Source organism: Capra hircus, chromosome 10 (genome assembly GCF_001704415.2).
Source record: "Capra hircus breed San Clemente chromosome 10, ASM170441v1, whole genome shotgun sequence".
NCBI classification, from domain to species: domain Eukaryota; kingdom Metazoa; phylum Chordata; class Mammalia; order Artiodactyla; family Bovidae; genus Capra; species Capra hircus.
The window spans coordinates 30265548-30287999 of NC_030817.1; the positions used below are offsets into that span (position 1 = coordinate 30265548).

At 38.1% G+C, this 22452-nt stretch overlaps 1 protein-coding gene and 1 pseudogene across 2 annotated transcripts in view; one reads left to right on the forward strand and one right to left on the reverse strand.

Moving 5' to 3' along the window:
* MNAT1 (MNAT1, CDK activating kinase assembly factor) overlaps positions 1-22452 on the reverse strand; it is a 226603-nt gene that overhangs the window by 196207 nt on the left and 7944 nt on the right. The gene's annotated exons all lie outside the window — the stretch shown is intronic.
* LOC102178362 lies at positions 2483-3294 on the forward strand (annotated as a pseudogene).

A 22452-nucleotide genomic window follows, 5' to 3' on the forward strand; every position in this document is an offset into this window, starting at 1 on the left:
TGAAACTCAAATTTTCATTAGCACCAATGAGAACTGCTTATATTAACTCATTAGATTTTTTTTAACTACAACTTACTTTTTTTTTTAAAGTGTTTAACTGAGGAAAAATTGATTCGATCAGAGCAGCACCAAATCGGCAATAGCTAGGAGCACTCCACCAACAGGCGCTCAAGGGAAACTTATATAGTGAAAGTAAGGAAGCAAAGTAAGGAAATTATTGATTGGTTATAGTTTAAAGCCTAGTTGGTGTTTGTGATGGGCTGTCCTTAGGTTTCGATTTCTTCACATTGAAGGCTTAGGTTTTGGTTTGCTTAGTAGGTCACCAAAGCATTACAGCTACTTCAGTCTAATGGCTTGCTTGTTTACTGACTTTCTTTAACTGAGGAAAAGGACAATCTGAATTTGCAAAGTTTCATTACTCAACAGCTTTAAATGAAAAATCTAGGGGGGCTTCCCTGGTGGTCCAGTGGCTAAGACTCTGTGCTTCAAATGCAAGGGGCCGGGGTTCAATTCCTGGTCAGAGAACTAGATCCCACATGCCTCAACTAACAGTGTAAGTTGCATGCTACAGCTAAATATCCCGCATGCTACAACTAAGACCTGGCACAGTCAAATAAATAAATAGTATTAAAAAAAATCTACTTTCTCAGCCATTAAAATCAAGAAATTGTACGACTTTATTCTTTTACTTTAAAAAGTCTGTATATGAGAATAAGCTATCTCTATACAGCAACTGATAAACTGAATTGCAAATTGGGCTAGAAGAAACATGTTTTGCATTCTTTATTTTGCTTATGAAAAATACCACAGTTCCATAAAAAAAAATTCTAGCCAAGTGTGACAGTCTCAATTTATTTTTTGGTGAAGCATACACAAAATTCAGAGAAAAACCACTTAAAGAATACCACAATGTAAAACTATTTTACCACAAAATGTCTTAAAATCCTTCCCAACATTCACTCTCTTGATAATCTATTTAAAATCAACTACGATCCATTATAAGGTAATGGAATAAAGAATCATAAATTTTCTCATGAAGATGAGAATTGCCCAGAAAGCTCACTAATTACATCAAGAATTCTTTAAGGTATACCCTAAGAATTAAGCATGAGATTTCTAACAAACAGATTATGGTCTCCCAGTTGATACCACTACAAATTTCAAATCACTGACTCAAACTGAAATAGCAATTTGCTATGTCATAAAAGAGCAGATGATATTTATATAATAGGAAAAGGAGGGGGGAAATGAAGAAAAATAGAGTTAGAAATGGGGGAAATGAGTATCTGATTTGAAAAAATAGAACAACAAAATGTTGTAACATATAAAGTACCAGAATTAGAATTTACCACCTCACAGATCTAGATAGTCTGATTTCACGGCTAGCCAGATATTAGTTTATATATACTAAAAATGTGAACCCACAAAAAAAGGTTAAATAACACATTTAAACTAAATTATTATTTACAAAACAAGAAATGAAAATCTATCCATAAAACCTTTAATTAGAGATATATTCAGTAACCAAAGAAATATAATAGCCAGGGCAAAAGATATTATCATTCTGTAACTATGAATATGCTTGGCACATAGCAGTAATCAATATTTGCTGAATGAAAGCAGCATTAAAGATTTTAAAAGAACAATATAATCTGAAAAATAAATGTGCCCCTAAAAGGAAATATAATCTAAATAAAGTTCCATTGCCACTGTTTACTAAATGTTGTTGCTGTTGTTCAGTCACTAAGTCGCATCCAACTCTTCTCAACCCTGTGGACTGCAGCACGCCAGGCTTCCGTGTCCTTCACCATCTCCCAGAGTTTACTCAAATTTGTGTCCACTGAGTCGGGGATACCATCCAACCATCTCATCCTCTGTCGTTCCCTTCTCCTCCTGCCCTCAAACTTTCCCAGCATCAGGTCTTTATCAAGATGGCTCTTCACATCAAGTGGCCAAAGCATTGGAACTTCAGCTTCAGTATCAGTCCTTCCAATGAATATTCAGGGTTGATTTCCTTTAGGATTGACTGGTTTGATCTCCTTGCTCTCCAAGGGACTTTCAAAAGAATCTTCTCGAGCACAATTTGAAAGCGTCAGTTCTTTGGTGCTCAGCCTTTTTTATGGTCCAACTCTCACATCAGTACATGACTACTAAAAAACCACAGCTTTGACTATACAGACCTTTGCAGGCAAAGTGATGTCTCTACTTTTTAATACGCTTTCTAGGATTGTCTTTGGAAAAAAAAGAAAATTGCCTTTCTTCCAAGGAGCAAGCAAAGCCAGCCCAGGATGGCAAAGTAGAAGGACATGCACTCATCTTCTCCTGTGAGAACACCAAATTCGCAACTAGCTGTTGAACAACCATCAACAAGAGGATGCTGGAACCCAGCAAAAAAGATATCCCACATCCAAGGACAAAGGAGAAGGCACAATGAGATGGTAGGAGGGAGGGACGCAATCACGTTAAAATCAAATCACAGGAGTTGGAGGGTAGGCCAGCAGGAATACTCAGCTTGTAGCTGACTGTAGCCATGTCGGCATCTGTGTTGTCGGTCATCTCGCGGTTTTTAGAAGAGTACTTGAGCACCACTCCTCAGCGTTTGAAGTTGTTGGACACGTACCTCCTGTATATACTGCTGACCGGAGCGCTGCAATTCGGTTATTGTCTCCTCGTGGAGACCTTCCCCTTCAGCTCCTTCCTCTCGGGCTTCATCTCTAGTGTGGGGAGCTTCATCCTAGCGGTTTGTCTGAGAATACAGATCAACCCATAAAACAAGGCGGATTTCCAAGGCATCTCCCCAGAGTGAGCCTTTGCTGATTTTCTTTTTGCCAGCACCATCCTACCTTGTCGTCATGAACTTCGTTGGCTGAATCATTCCTGTTTACTTAACTGAGGAAGAGGAGACTAGAAGAATGTTCACTTTTTAATTTCCCCTGGATAAGAGCTCTTTGAGATGGCAGTTTACTGTACACATGGATTTTCTTCAGATTTATGCTTACTACCAACTCCTTGGGGTGCAGGTGGAGAGCCTAGAGAAGTTCCCTGCGTTCCTTCCGAGCCAGAACAACTTTGTAATAAGCATTTGTTAGCATAGCCTCTGCCTTCCATGAAGTGTAACGTTTTTGCCTTCCAAATTAAAAAGTTCCATGCCAAAAAAGAAAAAAAAATCAAATCACATACCTGCTGGGGAGCAACCCACAAAGTAGAGAACAATAATACCAAAGAAGTTCTTACACTGCTGCCAAGATTCTAGGCCCCACATCAGACTTCCCAACCTGGGGATGCAACAAAGGGACTAGGAATCCCCAGGGAATCTGACTTTGAAGGACAGTGGGATTTGATTACAGAACTTCCACAGACCTGGGGGAAACAGAGACTCTTGAAGGATACAAACAAAACCTTGTGCACACCAGGACCCAGGGGAAAGGAGCAGTGAAATCACAGAGATGAAGCCAGACATGCCTATGAGTGTTTATTAAATACTATCATAAACTCTTCAGAGTTATATTATGAGCTCCTATCTTAGTGCTAGGGTTTCCCTGGTGGTTCAGACAGTAAAGAATCGCCTGCAATACTGGAGACCCAGGTCTGATCTCTGGGTCAGAAACATCTCCTGGAGAAGGGAATGATTACCCACTCCTGTATCCCTAGGTGGAGAATCCCATGAACAGAGGAGCCAGGCAGGCAAGAGTCTATGGGGTCGCAAAAAGTCGGACTCAACTGAATGACTAAGCACATCTTAGTGCTAACAACGAAAAAGAAACAACTTGCAAATCTGGGGGAAAAAAAAAATTCCAAACTAAAGTAGCAAGTTCTTACTTTTCCTTCAGTTATTAATGGCTCCCAGGTAGATTACAGTTTTCACTCAGAAATCTGTTCAGAGTTGTGTGTATGCTGTGCTTAGTCGCCCAGTTGTGTCTGACTCTTTGTGACCCCATGGACTCTATCCTACCAGGCTCTTCTGTCCAGGGGGATTCTCCAGGCAAGAATACTGGAGTGAGTTGCCTCTTCCTAACCCAGGGATTGAACCCAGATCTCTCGCACTGCAGGCAGATTCTTTACCATCTGAGCCACCAAGCAGCCCAAGAATGCTGGAATGGATAGTCTATCCCTTCTCCAGGGGATCTTCCCAACTCGGGAATCAAACCGGGGTCTCCTACATTGCAGGTGGATTCTTTACCAGCTGAGCTATTAGGGAAGCAGATTACTCTCAATGTTGCCTTAGTTAGGACCCAAAATGTATTTCAATATTGTAATTTAAGGGCTAAGTAACTGTCAAACAATTATTAACTCTAGATAATTATGTGAACTTGATTAGAATCTTGGATATGGATAACCTTCTGCAACCTTCCCACCCTAATGTAACCCAGTTTATAGGCAAGAAAAAAAACTGTAAGTCAATACTTTGTTTTCACATTTTAAATTAAATAAATCATACTATCCATGCCAAAAAAAAAGGAGGAACTACATACCTTACATATATTTTTCAAAGATGTCACAGTTTATAAGCATCTAGGAAGGAAAAGTACAGGAGCCAAAAGATTTGAGGAAATTCATTTCCTTGAACTCAAAATGCAAAAATCTCGGGTTTTCTTTGTGCTCTTTTGGAGAACTTAACTAAAGCTGCTGTTGAATGAGAGTACCCAGACTGCCATCATGAAAATCAATAACACACCTGGTAAGAACACAAAAGAAATGGCTCACCTGTGAGGAATCTATTATCCTTTTAAAAAAACACAAGTCTGGTACTAGAGGGCACAATATACTTTCTACTGGACAAGAGGAGAATGATTTTTCCTCATACTGCTTTCCAGCTGTCCAAAGAGTAGATCTAATACTAATTGTAATATGACTCTTTTACGGAAATAAGATGTGGATAAAGTGGTTACAAACAATAGCTGTTTCATACAACTGTATTTCTAAATGCTTTCAGACTTTTAGTACTCAGAAATTAAACATTTTTAAATTATAATTCTACTCCTGTATTTGCTTAAAACATAAATATTAATTAAAAAGTGCCTTATATCTGTATTCTTACAGTCATACTGAAGACTCGCTACCAAACACAAACATGAAATGCAATAGGTATAACTGTGATCACAATGGATTAAAACCAATATGGTCTTTACAAAAGCTTCAGTGTTGCAAAGGTGAATGGGCAAACAGGCACTTTTATATACTATTGTAGGTAATTAATTACTATACTTTATTTTTAAAAAAATTTTTAGAGTCATGGAAATTTCATATTTTTAAATTTCCATCAAAAATTTTAGAGAAACATTCACACAAAATACATATTAAGTGCTAAAAAGATAAAGTAATTGAATGTTATCTGATACTGTGTAACAAAATACTCTCAAACTTAGCAGCTTAAAACAAAAACATTTATTAATCTCATACAGTTTGAGTGCCAGGAATCCAGTAGTAGCTTATTTGCCAAGGTGTTAGCTGGTCCAGTACTTTGGCCACCTCATGCGAAGAGGTGACTCATTGGAAAAGACTCTGATGCTGGGAGGGATTGGGGGCAGGAGGAGAAGGGGACGACAGAGGATGAGATGGCTGGATGGCATCACCGACTTGATGGACGTGAGTTTGAGTGAACTCCGGGAGATGGTAATGGACAGGGAGGCCTGGCGTGCTGCGATTCATGGGGTCGCAGACAGTCGGACACGACTGAGCGACTGAACTGAACTAGCTGGTCACCTGAGGACATGACTAGGAAGAATCCATATCCAAGATGGTTCACTCACACGGCAGCTGCCAGAAGGCCTCAGTCTCTCACTACATGGGCCTTTACATAGGGCTGCTTACAACACAAACTATTATTCCCCAGAGCAAGTGGTCCATGAGAAAGCCTCAGTTCCTTTAAGAGCTAGCCTTAGAAGTGACAAATCATCACTTCTGCCATATTCTGTTGGTCACACAAGCAACTCTGGTACATGGGAAGAAATTACACAAGGTAGTGAATACCAGGAGTCAAGGAGCATTGGGAACACTCTTTAATGTGGTCTGTAACAGTGATAAACATACAGGTATATGGTTGATATGTATTATATATGTGTAAAAATTCTTTGACATTTCTCTCATCAAAAAGGTGAAGCTCGAGTTCCCCTCCTGCTGAATGTATGCTGCATTTAAGATTCCAACAAATAGGATATGGCAGAAATGGAAGTGCCAGACTTCCAGAGCTACTTTATAAGACATTGCCGCATCTGCCTCTCTCTCTTGAATTATTCACTCTAGGTGGAAAAAGTTACATATGATGATGATTAAAGAAACTCAGAAAAGGTCCATGTAGCAAATAATTCAGACCTCTAGCCAACAAACAGTGAAGAACTGACGACTCCTCACAAAAGCCAAGGAGTGAGCTTAGAAGTACATGTTCCAACCCCAGCGGAGCCTTCAGATAACTATAGTTCATCCACGAAAGTCTGGAAGCTGATCCTTCACCTGTAGTCTGGAGATGACTCCAGCCCTGTGAGATACCTTGAATCAGAGCCTCCCAGTTAAGCCACAAATGAATTCCTTTCTCACAGAAACCATGAGGTAATGTTTGTGTTTTTTAGGTAATAAATTTTGAAATAATTTGTTACAAAGAAATAGGTAGCTAACACACAGCACAACTGGTTTTTTGAGGTCAGAGTAATTCTAATACTAAACCCAACACAGTCATTTAAAAAAACAATAACAAGGTATCCAAAGATCTTAACAAAATATGAGCAAGCTGAATCTAACAGTATATGAAAATAATACATGATGTCATGTTAGGGTTAAGGCCAGCAAGTAGAAAGTGTGTTAGTTGCTCAGTCAGGTCCCACTCTTTGCAACCCCATGCAGCCCTCCAGGATCCTCTCTCCAGGGAAGTCAGAAACACATATTGATTTAACACTCCAAGTTCAATCCATGTAATTCACCATATTACTAGAATAAAGGAGAAAAACCATATAGTTATTTCAACAGATTAAGGAAAATTGTTGATAGTATTCAAGTTAATTTATGGTATTAAAATAAAAGAAAAAACTCTCAGCAAACTAGGAATAGTAAGGTACTTTCTCAAACTGTCAAGACAGCATCATATTTAATGATGAAAGACTAAATTGCATTCTCCCAAGATCTTTAAAAACAAAGCAAGAATACCCATTTTTCCCACTTCTATTCAGCATTATTGTAGAGCTTCCAGCACTATATTAAGGCTAAATAAATGAATAAAATAAAGATTGAAATGAAAGAATTAAAACAGCCCTATTTAAAGATGATAAGATTGGGAATTCCCTAGGGGTCAGTCTTCAGGGACCTGTCCTTTCACTGCCCAGAGCACAGCTTCAATTCCTGGTTGGGGAACTAAGATCCCGCAAGCCATGTGATACAGCCAAAAATAAACAATTAAGTATGTAAAAAAATTTTTTAATACAGAGAAGGGACTCCCCTGGTGGTCCAGTGGTTAAGAATCCGCCTTGCAGTGCAGGGGAACACCGGTTTGATTCCTGGTCCAGGAAAAGTTCACAGGCCTTAAGGCAACTAAGCCTGCGCGCCCCAACTACTGAGCTCGGGTGCCACAGCTATTTGAAGTCTGCACGCTCCAGGGTGTGCAAGCCACAACTACTGAGTCCACTTGCTGCAACTACTGAAGCCCAGGTGCCTACAGCCCAATGCCCTGCAGTAAGAGAAGCCACAGCAATGAGAAGCCTGCACGTGCAACGAAGAGCAGTCCCCACTTGCCACAACTAGAGAAAGCCCATCACAGCAACAAAGACTTAAGAGCAACCTAATTAATTAATTGAAAATTTTTTAAATTTCAAGGATATATGATTGCTTATATAGAAAATCTCAGGGAATCTACAAACCTAGTAGAATAAACGAATTTAGTAATATTGAAGGATATAAATGTAATATACAAAATCAATTGTATTCCTGTATACCAGCGGCAAACAACTGGAAAGTGAAAAAAAATTTTCAATAACAAGTATATACTAGAACCAAAGAACACAAACTAGCTAGAAATAAATATAATAAAGGCTGTCCAAAACCTCTACACTGAAAACTACAAAATACTGCTGAACAAAATTAAAGACCTAAATTAAAAATATATCACTTTTAATTATTAGAATACTCAGTATTGTCAAAATGGTAATTCTCCCCAAATTTAAAGAATCCCAATCAATATTCCAGCACACATTTTTAGAAAAGTTAACAAGCTAATTCTAAAAGTTATATAGAAATGCAGAGGACATAGAATAACCAAAGCAATTTAAAAAAGAAAAAAGTGGAGGACCACAAAGCTATAGTAATTAAAACACTCTGTAATGACAAAGATATCTACAAATAAATGGAAGAAAATAGAGGGTTCAGAAATGGACTTACATTTATTTAGTCAATTGATTTTTAACAAAAATGCTAACACAACCCAATGGAAAAATGAAAAGCATTTCAAGAAATGGTGCAAGACCAACTAGAGAGCCTTGTGCGGGATAAAAAACACTCTTAACTCACACCACACACAAAAAGTAACTCAACATGGATCACAGATACAAATGTAAAATCTAAAACCATAAAATTAAAGTTAAATATATGCCTACCACATAGCCCAGCCATGCCATTCCTAAGTATTTATGTAAGAGAAACAAAAACATATGTTTATTCAAAGACTACATGAAAGTTCATAGAAGCTCTTTTGTAATACTAACTATTGGAAACAAGTCAAGTGTCCATTAACTCATGAATGGAAAAACAAATTAGTATATCTACACAAATTTATGTATATAATTATATAATATATATAATAAGAAGGAATGAATCATTGACACACACAACATGGATGAATCTCAAAATAACTGAGTAAAAGAAGTGAGGCAAAAAATTAAGAATACAGACAACTTCTGGGTAAAATTAGTGCAAAAGTAATCTATACTGTGGTAAGAAAAAGCAGATCAGTTCTTGCCTGAGGATGGAAGTAGAGAGAAAAAAATGGATCACAAACGGTCGAAGAAAATTTGGGGAGTCACAGAAATATTTGCTATCTTAATTGTAATGATGCCTCCATGGATCCATGAAAGTGAAAGTGAAGTCGCTCAGTTGTGTCTGACTCTTTGCAACCGCATGGACACCAGGCTCCTCCGTCCATGGTATTTTCTAGGCAAGAGTACTGGAGTGGGTTGCCTTTTCCTTCTATAGGAACTTTCCGACCCACGGATCGAACCCAGGTCTCCTGCATTGTAGACAGATGCTTTACCGTCTGAGCCACCAGGGAAGTCTCCCTAAATATACCCAAACTGATTAAATTACACAATTTATGTGCAGTTTAATGAATGCCAATTCGAGAAAGCTGGAAAAAAAACAGAAAGAAAAAATATTGATACTATCTACCAAAATTTTGAGCATTCTTTGGCATTGCCTTTCTTTGGGACTGGAATGAAAACTGACCTTTTCCAGTCCTGTGGCCACTGCTGAGTTTTCCAAATTTGCTGGCATATTGAGTGCAGCACTTTCACAGCATCATCTTCCAGGACTTGAAATAGCTCAACTGGAATTCCATTATCTCCACTAGCTTTGTTTGTAGTGATGTTTTCTAAGGCTAACTTCACTTCACATTCCAGGATGTCTGGCTCTAGGTGAGTGATCACATTATCGTGATTATCTTGGTCGTGAAGATTTTTTTTGTACAGTTCTTCTGTGTATTCTTACCACCTCTTAATATCTTCTGCTTCTCTTAGGTCTATACCATTTCTGTCCTTTATTGAGCCCATCTTTGCATGAAATGTTCCCTTGGTATCTCTAATTTTCTTGAAGAGATCTCTAGTCTTTCCCATTCTGTTGTTTTCCTCTATTCCTTTGCACTGATCGCTGAGGAAAGCTTTCTTATCTCTCCTTGCTATTCTTTGGAACTCTGCATTCAGATGCTTATATCTTTCCTTTTCTCCTTTGCTTTTCACTTCTCTTCTTTTCACAGCTATTTGTAAGGCCTCCCCAGACAGCCATTTTGCGTTTTTGGATTTCTTTTCCAAGGGGATGGTCTTGATCCCTGTCTCCTGTACAATGTCATGAACCTCTGTCCATAGTTCATCAGGCACTCTGTCTATCAGATCTAGTCCCTTAAATCTATTTCTCACTTCCACTGTATAATCATAAGGGATTTGATTTAGGTCCTACCTGAATGGTCTAGTGGTTTTCCCTACTTTCTTCAATTTCAGTCTGAATTTGGCAATAAGGAGTTCATGATCTGAGCCACAGTCAGGTCCTGGTTTTGTTTTTGCTGACTGTATAGAGCTTCTCCATCTTTGGCTGCAAAGGATATAATCAATCTGGTTTTGGGGTTGACCATCTGGTGATGTCCATGGTTTTAGAAAAGGCAGAGGAACCAGAGATCAAATTGCCAACATCTGCTGGATCATCGAAAAAGCCAGCGAGTTCCAGAAAAACATCTATTTCTGCTTTATTGACTATGCCAAAGCCGTTGACTCTGTGGACCACAATAAACTGTGGAAAATTCTGAAAGAGATGGGAATACCAGACCACCTGACCTGCCTCTTGAGAAATCTGTATGCAGGTCAGGAAGCAACAGTTAGAACCGGACATGGAACAACAGACTGGTTCCAAATAGGAAAAGGAGTACATCAAGGCTGTATATTGTCACCCTGCTTATTTAACTTCTATGCAGAGTACATCATGAGAAACGCTGGGCTGGAAGAAGCACAAGCTGGAATCAAGATTGCCAGGAGAAATATCAATAACCTCAGGTATGCAGACAACACCACCCTTATGGCAGAAAGTGAAGAGGAACTAAAAGGCCTCTTGATGAAAGTGAAAGAGGAGAGTGAAAAAGTTGGCTTAAAGCTCAACATTCAGAAAACGAAGATCATGACATCTGGTCCCATCACTTCATGGGAAATAGATGGGGAAACAGTGGAAACAGTGTCAGACTTTATTTTTGGGGGGCTCCAAAATCACTGCAGATGGTGATTGAAGCCATGAAATTAAAAGACGCTTACTCCTTGGAAGGAAAGTTATGACCAACCTAGATAGCATATTGAAAAGCAGAGATATTACTTTTCCAACAAAGATCCGTCTAGTCAAGGCTATGGTTTTTCCAGTAGTCATGTATGGATGTGAGAGTTGGACTGTGAAGAAAACTGAGCACTGAAGAATTGATGCTTTTCAACTGTGATGTTGGAGAAGACTCTTGAGGGTCCCTTGGACTACAAGGAGATCCAACCAGTCCATTTTGAAGGAGATCAGTCCTGGGTATTCTTTGGAAGGAATGATACTAAAGCTGAAACTCCAGTACTTTGGCCACCTCATGAGAAGAGTTGACTCATTGGAAAATACTCAGATGTTGGGAGGGATTGGGGGCAGGAGGATAAGGGGACGACAGAGGATGAGATGGCTGGATGGCATCACTGACTTGACGGACGTGAGTTTGAGTGAACTTTGGGAGTTGGTGATGGACAGGGAGGCCTGATGTGCTGCAATTCACGGGTTGCAAAGAGTCGGACACGACTGAGCGACTGAACTGAACTGAACCAAAATTTTAAATGCACACACTACTATTAGAAAGTTTTGTACAGATATGCTCATATATACACAAAGATAAGAACATGTACTGAAAAATTATAATTTTAAACATCTGGAAACAACCAAGACTTCCATTAATATATGACATTAAATAAATTAAAGTACTTCACAAAATGGAATATTCTGAAACCATAAAAAGGAATGACTTATATGTTCAAAGTTAAGCTATCCAACATATACTGATGAATGAATTAAACTGCAGAGAAATTTATACAGAACAATCCATTTGTGTTTAATTTTTAAAATAAGAAACATATATGCACAGAAACTAGCTGTGATTACATCTAGTTAACAAGTGCCCTTAGCACACTTAAAATTCTCAATTTTTGCAAGTATTTTATACTTTTCCACAAAGAAACACCACATAATAGTGAAGACTGACACTACCACTCCTAATAGTAAGTGCTCAATAAATATAAGCTGCTATATGCTAAGCATAATATGCCAAGCTCTTTGTACAAATCACATTTAATCTCCACAACAAACTTGAAAGTAGGTAGTATTACTAGATTGGTACAAAAATAACCATGGTTTTGCACCATGAATTTTAAATCATTATAACTATGCTCAAACTCATCTTTATTAATCAAAATAGGAACCATTACAATCAATACATTTTTGCCAAGAAATAAGTTTGTTTATTCCTGTAGCATAAAAATCTGTGCTTTAAGATTCAAGGAACTGTTGGAAAGCATTTTCTGCTTCCTGCTGGTTTTGGAAGTGTTCTCCCTGCAAAAAGTTGTCAAGTTGCTTGAGGAAGTGGTAATCAGTTGGCAAAAGGTCAGGTGAATACAGCAGATGAGGCACAACTGTGCAGACCAACTCGTTCAGCTTTTGAAGTGTTAATTATGCAACAGGTAGTTGGACGTTGTCGTGGAGAAGAATCAGGCCTTTTCTGTTGACCAATGCCTGCTGCAAGCATACTTTCTGGTATATCTCATCAATTTGCTGAGAATGCTTCTCAGATATAATGGTTTCACAGGGACTCAGAAAGTTATAGTGGATCAGAATGGCAGCAGACTACCAAAGAGTGACCATGACCTTCTTTTGGTTCAAGTTTGGCTTTCAGAAGTGTTTTGGAGCTTCTTCTTGGTCCACCCACTGAGCTGGTTGTTGCTGGTTGTCATAAAAAATCCACTTTTTGTCACACATCACAATCCCATAGAGAAATGGTTCGTTTTTGTTGCAAAGAGTAAGACAAGATGACACTTCAAAACAATTTTTTATTTTCGGTCAGCTCATCAGACACTCACTTATCGAGCTTTTTCACTTTTCCAATTTGCTTCAAATGCCAAAATGATCATAGAATGATTGATGTTGAGTTCTTTGGCAATTTCTCCTGTAGTTTTAAGAGGATTAGCTTCGATGATGGCTCTCAGCTGGTCACTGTCAACTTCCGATGGCTGGCCACTACCCTCCTTATCTTCAAGGTTCTCCTCTCCTTTACAAAACCTCTCGAACCACCATTGCACTGTACGTTCATCAGCAGTTCCTGGGCCAAATAAACTGCTGATGTTGAGAGTTGTTTCTGCTGTTTTATTACCCATTTTGGCAAATAAGAAAACTGCTCAAATTTGCTTTTTATCTAACATCATTTCCACAGTTTAAAATATATAAACAGCAAGTAATGAGTCATTAGCAAAAAAAAAAACAAAAAACAAAAAATGTGCACTAAAATGATGTATGCTGCTGCTGCTAAGTCACTTCAGTCGTGTCTGACTCTGTGCAATCCCATAGACGGCAGCCCACCAGGCTCCCTCTTCCCTGGGATTCTCTAGGCAAGAACACTGGAGTGGGTTGCCATTTCCTTCTCCAATGCATGAAAGTGAAAAGTGAAAATGAAGTTGCTCAGTCATGTCCGACCCTCAGCGACCCCGTGGACTGCAGCCTTCCAGGCTCCTCCATCCATGGGATTTTCCAGGCAAGAGTACTGGAGTGGGGTGCCATTGCCTTCTCCGAAAATGATGTATAACATCATTTATTTGCAAATTTCAACAATGCAAAAACTGTAATTACTTTTGCACCAACGTAATAATTTTAACACCATTTTAGAGATTTACAAATCTGAAAGTCAAAAACAACTTTGCTGAAGGTCACACAACTAGTAAGTGGAAGCATGTGGATTTAACTCAAGTTTCTTTGATTCTCAAGTTGATACTTTTAACCATTGTACCAAAATGACCCTCTGTAAGCATAATCTGGAAACTAAATACCCATAAATGAATACAGCAACTGGTAGTGTTAATAAACAGAATACAATCAAAAAGCACAGGTTTAATTTCTGGTTCTTTTTTTTGGTAGGAAAATAAACCCTTCATATTTGCATATGTATATAATTGTCCTCTGTGAGGTATTTTATCAATCAATCCACTCTGGCACTATGTTTTCATCTCTAATTTTCTTACATTCTAACATCTACATATAATATTGCATTGTAGTTGTTCAGTTGCTAAGTTGTGTCCAGCTCTTTTGCAGTTCCATAGACTGTAGCTCGCCAGGTTCCTGGTTACAAGGGATTTTCCAGACAAGAATACTGGAATGGGTTGCCATTTCCTTCTCCAGGAAGTCTTCCCCATCCAGGGATCGAACCCACATCTCATGCATAGGCAGGCAGATTCTTTACTGCTGAGCCACCAAGGAAGCTCACTATATATAACACATAAATAGACAAACGTTTCAATATATACATGTTAGTTTCTATTTTAATTCTAAATAATATAAACCCAAGATTCATAAAGAGGAGTCAAAAATAATATATTTTCCAAGGGGGAATTACAAGCACTAAACTTACACTAGACATGGCAATTTATTATTATTGACACTATTCCTGCTGTAATTTGTACATTTTTGCATTTAGTTGTAGCACATTACATAGATTGCTTTTTGCAATTAACCTCCAAAAGGAATTAAATATTAATGACATTTGCCAGATGCAATTATGAGAAATTTTACATCCATAGTCTGAATAATACAGAAATACCTACTATAACATATTACATTTTATATCTTACAAATATTTAAACTACCTTAAGAGTAAGAACTTTTATCTTCAAAATTCTGCTTATCAATCTCAACTATCTAATGAAACTATCTGTTATCAATTGACAGAGCAAATATGGAAGAAATTTCTATCTGCTAACACTACTTATTATTAAATGTTAAGGTATTCAATTACATATTCATTTGGCACTATTAGCATTTTCTGAAAATAAAGTAAATGTAGCTTAGCAAATTACTGTTCCATAAAAACTGCACATAATAAATTGAGTTCTATGTTCATTTGTGTACATGGATACACATGATCAGAAGTTAAAAATTAAAATAAATGCCCTATAAAGTTATTATGTACACTTTTTTGTCAAAAATGTTTTTAATACTATCTTTTCAATAAGCTAACAAAATACACATCTTAAAATAAAAGTATTTTAACACAAAACTGAAAGTAAATGCAAATATCAAAAGTTATATTCATAATGCCAAAGAATACAGGAATAGTTCTCTCTCAAATAGTTCTCATATACACTCCAACAGATCTTAAAAATATAACATCTGCCATGTCATGCTTCTACAATCTTTTAAACGTTTTTTTTAAACGGTTTTTTCCCTCCATATTTTCTACTCCAACTCCAGAGATCAATAGCAAGACAGAAGACCAAATAGAAGACTATACTTTGGTAACGTTATCTGAAACCAGTAAATGTTAGTTACAACCAGAAAATAAACATTATAGATTTATGAAGAAATTATACTTAACACTGGTAAATTTCAAGACTTTTCTATTTTAATGGAAAGAATTTTGTGTAAGTAAATCAGAGTCACTGTTAGATGTAGTCTGCTTCAGTTACCTGAACTCAGAATAGCAGGCTCATTAAATATATATAAACCGATGATGCAGAGGCACTGCATCATATTGACGGAGCCCTCATTAATTTTCAATGATTCTATCATATTTGCGTTCTAAAAAAAAAATTGAGTGAAGTCTGCAATCATTTTTCTTCATCTCAGAATTCCGGTTTTCACATATTCTATCTTAGAAACCTAATATGCCAAAACATTTCTGATAAAGTCCATTGAATTTTATATTTTCTTCCTTTTGTAGAGAATAAACTATTTATGCATGTATATAATATACATATTTTATATATAATGTCAAAGTGAAATACGTAAAATAAAAATACTATAAAATAAACTATCATTATAGGTAGTTGATACAGTCTTTCTAGACACTTGCATATAACACAAAATAAAGTCTAAATTAAGGATTTTTCAGAGATATTGTGAGATGTTTTGCTCTCCACAACAACTAAATGGTAACAGAAAAAAAGCAAATAAAATTTGCTTTTGATTAAAAAAATAAAAAGTTATCCTCCAAATCATTTCCTGGCATAAATAATATATTTAGGCTTTCTAATTTGCATATGATTACACCTCAAAAACCAAATACTATGATATTGTTTATATATATTATCAAAGTGAAAGATAAAGTAAATTAAAAACTGGCAGAAAAATTATTATTGAATGCTTAAAGGTTTATTTCGGGCTAGCATCCTGGAAACTAAATATAAAGAGAAAATTGTTCTAAGCATATAAACTGATTTCTGATTACACTGTAGTATTTTCATGTTTCACATAAACTGGATTTGAGTTAAATCTAGTTGCACTACATTAATAACAATTTTACTCAGCAAATGTGATCAAATTTAATTGAAATTTATACAGAAGAAAGAAGATGAAGCTGGCCAGGTAAGCTTCCCCAATGGTTCAGCAAGTAATGAATCCGCTTGCAACGCAGGAGACACAGAAGACAAGGATTCAATCCCTGGGCCAGGGAAGACCCCCTGGAGGAGGAAATGGCAACCCCCTCCTGTATTCTTGCCAGGAAAATTCCATGGATAGAGAGTTACAAACAGTAGGATATAACTAAGCACATGGCATGCAGGTAAGCAATGCAACCATATAAGCTTTCTTAGGCTTTGTTTAAAAATGGAGGACAAAAAAAAAAAATGGAGGACAGGTATAGAATACATAGGGAACAGACCTGTGGACACAGGGGGAGGGGAAGAGAGAGAGGGTGAGGCATATGGAGAGAGTAACATGAAAATTCACAATACCATACATACAACAGATAGCCAATGGGTATCTGCTGTATGACTCAGGGAACTCAAATAGGGACTCCATGACAATCTATGAGAGTAGGATGCAGAGGGAGATGGGAGGGGATGCAGGAGGGAGGGGACATGGGTGTACTTTTGGCTGATTCTTGTTGATGTATAACAGAAAGCCCAAAATTTTGTAAAGCAATATCCTTCGATTAAAAAAAAATAAAGTGGCAAAAAAAAAAAGAAAGCGGAGGACAGCTGTAGAATAGAACTAAAAAGATGATTGCTAATCTCCTTCAAATTTACATTAATCAAGTCTGCCATCTTCCTCGGAGAAGGCAATGGCACTCCACTCCAGTACTCTTGCCTGGAAAATCCCATGGGCGGAGGAGCCTGGAAGGCTGCAGTCCACGGGGTCACTGAGGGTCAGACACGACTGAGCGACTTCACTTTCACTTTTCACTTTCATGCATTGGAGAAGGAAATGGCAACCCACTCCAGTGTTCTTGCCTGGAGAATCCCAGGGACGGCAGAGCCTGGTGGGCTGCCATCTATGGGGTCACACAGAGTCGGACACCACTGAAGTGACTTAGCAGCAGCCATCTTCCTATCAATACTTCTGACAAAACAAACAGCACTTTGTATCATGTACTTCTGAACAAGGTTCCATCCTCAGCCTGACAGCCAAAACAGACATCACATGTCACCTTCCTAAAGGGGCTATTATTTAGATCTTTCCTCTTCAGAGATTGTCCCACAAAAACATTGATGCATTTGTAGTAGCAGTGTTAGTCAGTCATGCCCAATTCTTTGTGACCCCACTACTGTAGCTGGCCAAGTTCCTCTGTCCATGGGATTCTCCAGGCAACAATATTGGAGTGAGTTGCCATTCCCAGGAATCAAACCGGGCTCTGCTGCATTGCAGGCAGATTCTTCACCATCTGAGCTACAGAGAAGCCCCCTTCAGTTCAGTTCAGTCACTCAGTCCTGTCCGACTCTTTGTGACCCCATGAATCGCAGCACGCCAGGCCTCCCTGTCCATCATCAACTCCCAGATTTCACTCAGACTCAGGTCCATCGAGCCATCTCATCCTCTGTTGTCCCCTTCTCCTCCTGCCCCCAATCCCTCCCAGCATCAAAGTCTTTTTCCAATGAGTCAACTCTTCGCATGAGGTGGCCAAAGTACTGGAGTTTCAGCTTTAGCATCATTCCTTCCAAAGAAATCCCAGGGCTGATCTCCTTCAGAATGGACTGGTTCACCCAAACGGCTTGATTGCTTGATGCTAATATTGCAAAAACTCCTAACTTTAGGATATACCCACTAAAACTTTTTGCTTCTCCAAAGGCCCTTTTCCTACATCAGCAGAATGGTTACAACAAGAGTTCAGGATTTCAGATTTCTGTTACTTTAATAGTACTTTTCTTAAAAAAAAAAAAAGGCTTAAGAAGTAACATAAAGTCTACTTTCACATCTTAATTTCAAAGAATATTTTTATAATTCTAAACTCCCTTTTTGCTCCTTAGAAAGAAGAAAAAAAAAACTAATTTCCATTTAACGACTCAAAAGAAGACCTAAAATACTATAAAATTGATGGGGGCAGTAACCATGTCTCTCACACTCACTGTTGTATACTCAGCAGTGTTCTCCAAAACTGCTTGAGCACAAGACTAACCTAGATAGCCAGTATAAAACACTAAGTTCCTCCACCAAAGACCTATGGTAAGGCCCAGAAACCGGTGTTTTAAATAGGCACCCAAGATGATCCCTAGGATGACGTAAGTTTAGGAATCAGTGGTCTAGAAAATGTATTGAATGTATGAGAAAGAATGCAAATTTATATTTATTAGTAAACCAATAACTAACAAACTACAATTAAGTATTACTTTTTACCTTTCAAAACAAGCTTAACACATTTAAAACATGAAGAAAACCATTAAAATATGTAGGTTAAACTTTCATTCAATTGTTCTCATTCTATTTACTATCTCAGGGACTAGTTGCTAGGTAAACAAGTAAACTGCCAAAAAGAGTCTAGAAACTTAACCTAAAAACTGTTATTTTTCTGCATTTAGAATACTGAAAGTAACTCTTTATGGTTGATTAAAGTAAATACTCTTAAATTTACCTAACTTCTTAAACTTATTTGAACTGTGCTCGTCTAATCTTCACAGTAATTCTGTGAAGTATATGCTACTGGTAAACCCACTATACAGATGAGAAAACAAAGGCTTAAAGAAAATAGTCTTCCCTGAATCACTTGGCTAAGAATAAGTGGCAAATCTAGAATTCAAACTCAGGCAAACTATCATTATATATTTGTTAGATGTAATATTTCATGACCACAGTAGAAACAAAGGCAATGAGAAAATATATTAATTCTTTCTCTGTTTATATTTGTATCCCTAATGACCAACTGCTAATGTTTCAGGTTCTCGCAGAATAAAATAATGTGTTTTTAACAAGTAACTTTGAACATCTAATAAACAGCTTCTTATTACCTGCTTGAATCTTGGAACACAAATTAGACAATATAACTTCAAAGGAAAACTGGATATATAAGGCAAAGAGCTCCTAAAGGGTGTCCATCCATGAAAAGAAAGTTCACCTGTAGGTCAAACCTCACAAAAGGTTTCCTCCAAGACAGAAAATATTTGTGTATATGTATGGGTGTATATATACACCTATGGGATTGGGTGTATACATATACCCATACATATACATAGTAAACTACTCAGCAGATAAAATGATTCTTAAAAAAAAAGACTCCCAGTATAAATGAAAAGAATTAGAGAAGAGACTTATCCGGTAGGGCTATGTTTTTCACATTCAAAAAGAAACAGTACAAATAACATAATTATTATGTTATTTAGTAACCACAGTTTTAAAGAACTATAACATTAAGTTACACTTAATAAAATAAGGAACTGAAGAAGATACCCAATCATAGTGATATATTTACATTCTATAAATAGTGATCAGCACTTTCTCTTGTATTGAAAAAGAAAAGTGAAAGTGAAGTCGCTCAGTCCTGTCGAACTCTTTGCGACCCCGTGGACTGTAGGCTACCAGGTTTCTCCATCCATGGGATTCTCCAGGTAAGAATACTGGAGTGGGTTACCATTTCCTTCTCCAGAGGATCTTCCCGACCCAGGGATCAAACCCAGGTCTCCTGCATTGGAGGCAGATGCTTTAACCTAAATCACAGTTCATAAAAATAACTGAAATTTTTCATATCTTATGAAGCACTTTTATTAATGGTATATGGTCCAAAAAAAAAAAAAGACTAAAGCTACTGACCACAGTGATTTTCTAATTAACTATTAACTAAATTACCCAAATTTTAAGAGACTGAAGGGGGTTAAAAATTATCTGTTCTAAACAAATGTACAAATCAAAGCTAAACAGGTGACCTAAAACTTGCCAGTCTGTGACAGAACTAGAATACAGATTTTCTAACTCATGTTTCAGTGTTCTATTCCTTAATGGACTTGAATTACTGAAATACATGGGACACCAACTCATACATGCAGTGCAAGCAAAAACCATCTCCTTCAGGAGAATGGTCTTGAGATATTCATTGTAAGTATGACCCACAAAATATTAGATATTAATTCTCCAGAGCTGTTCCACAATATTATATCCTAATCAACTTTAAAACACTCACTCCATGAAGAAAAAGAAGAGGAGGAGGGAGATAGGAAGGAGGAGAAGGAAGAAGAATAAGAAGCAGGGAAAGAGGAAGGAGGAGGAAGAGAAGAAGAAAAGTATATTTAGAAAAGTTTTAGGGGAGAAACTGAGACCGTAAAAAAATAAAATCAGAAACTGCAAAAGGAAAGAAATGTTAAAGGGGAACAGAAATTACCAATTACCAATTTTGAGGTAAAGAAAATAAACATGTACACACAAAACTGAGACTAAAGGAAGTAAATGTCTCAACAACAGTAAGACCAGCATTTTCTAACAAATATGATGGAGCAACTGATGTCAGACTAGCATTCCTACCATGAACAACCATAAAACAAAATGTATGAAACAACTGTTTACAGACATCAGACAATGGGTAACACATGGCACCCCACTCCAGTACTCTTGCCTGGAAAATCCCATGGACGGAGGAGCCTGGTAGGCTGCAGTCCATGGGGTCGCTAAGGGTCGAACACGACTGAGCGACTTCACTTTCACTTTTCACTTCCATGCATTGGAGAAGGAAATGGCAACCCACTCTAGTGTTCTTGCCTGGAGAATCCCAGGGACAGGGGAGCCTGGTGGGCTGCCATCTATGGGGTTGCACAGAGTCGGACACGACTGAAGTGACTTAGCAGCAGCAGCCACACAAAGACTATAATCCCTTAGAAATGGTAAACTAACAAGGTGAGCCCGACAATTGCCTCATTTTTCTATCTGGGAAAAATTTCCATGACGATAGCCTAGTAAGCAAGAGTTTAAGAAGGGCACAGTGGTTGTGCTAAGTTGTACAGGCAAAGATCAAACTTCAGTGCAGTTGATACAGTTGAAATCTGCAAGGCAGAGGGTCAGAAGTCTGTATAAGAACTCCCATAAGTCCATGGCCAGGCCAAAGAACAGACTGCATATATGCAGGGCAAAACCAATCAAGGCTTAAAAGAGAATGGCTGAGAGAGGAAGAGAGGGTAGTTAAGGAGTGCTGGGTATATTTTGGAGTTCCTACCCAGCCAAAGTAGAGAAACTACAGTAACACCTTATTAACACCTCAAAAATCCAGCTGAGATACCAGAAAGTAAGAATGGGGACCACATCATATAATAAGACTTATTCTATCTAGACTTACTCTAACAAAGCCTAAAATCAAGCCCCAACAAGTTTTGCAAGGAACTCAAAGTTTGGAGATTGAGTTGCAGTAAAGTAAGGAAACACAATGGGCTCTACACAGATCCATCCTCAGTTCACTTCAGTGGATCAGTTGTGTCCGACTCTTTGCAGCCCCAAATTGCAGCACGCCAGGCCTCCCTGTCCATCACCAACTCCCGGAGTTCACTCAAACTCACGTCCATCGAGTCGGTGATGCCATCCAGCCATCTCATCCTCTATCATCGCCTTTTCCTCCTGCCCCCAATCCCTCCCAACATCAGTCTTTTCCAATGAATCAGCTCTTCACATGAGGTGGCCAAAGTACTGGGGTTTCAGCTTTAGCATCATTCCTTCCAAAGAACACTCAGGACTAATCTCCTTTAGAATGGACTGGTTGGATCTCCTTGCAGTCCAAAGGACTCTCAAGAGTCCTGTCCAGATCCATCCTGCGGCTAAGTCACTTCAGTCGTGTTCGACTCTGTGCAACCCCATAGACGGCAGCCCACCAGGCTCCCCCGTCCCTGGGATTCTCCAGGCAAGAACACTGGAGTGGGTTGCCATTTTCTTCTCCAATGCATGAAAGCGAAAAGTGAAAGTGAAGTCGCTCAGTCATGTCCGACCCTCAGTGACCCCATGGACTGCAGCCCACCAGGCTCCTCCATCCATGGGACTTTCCAGGCGAGAGTACTGGAGTGGGGTGCCATTGCCTTCTGCCAGATCCATCCTAGCAATGTTTAAAACCAAGCCTACAAAGTTCAAGGTAATCAGCCAGTAACTGAACTACCTACAAGAATTTTAAAAACAACATTCTACGCAGAAAGATAAAGTATGCAATTTCTGATACCATCTACGTGATCCAGTATACAACTGAAAAATGTATTAAATGTTCAAAAAAAGAGAAGAAAAATGTGATCCACAGGGGTGGGGGAAGAATAGTCAACAGAAATCAGCCTTGCC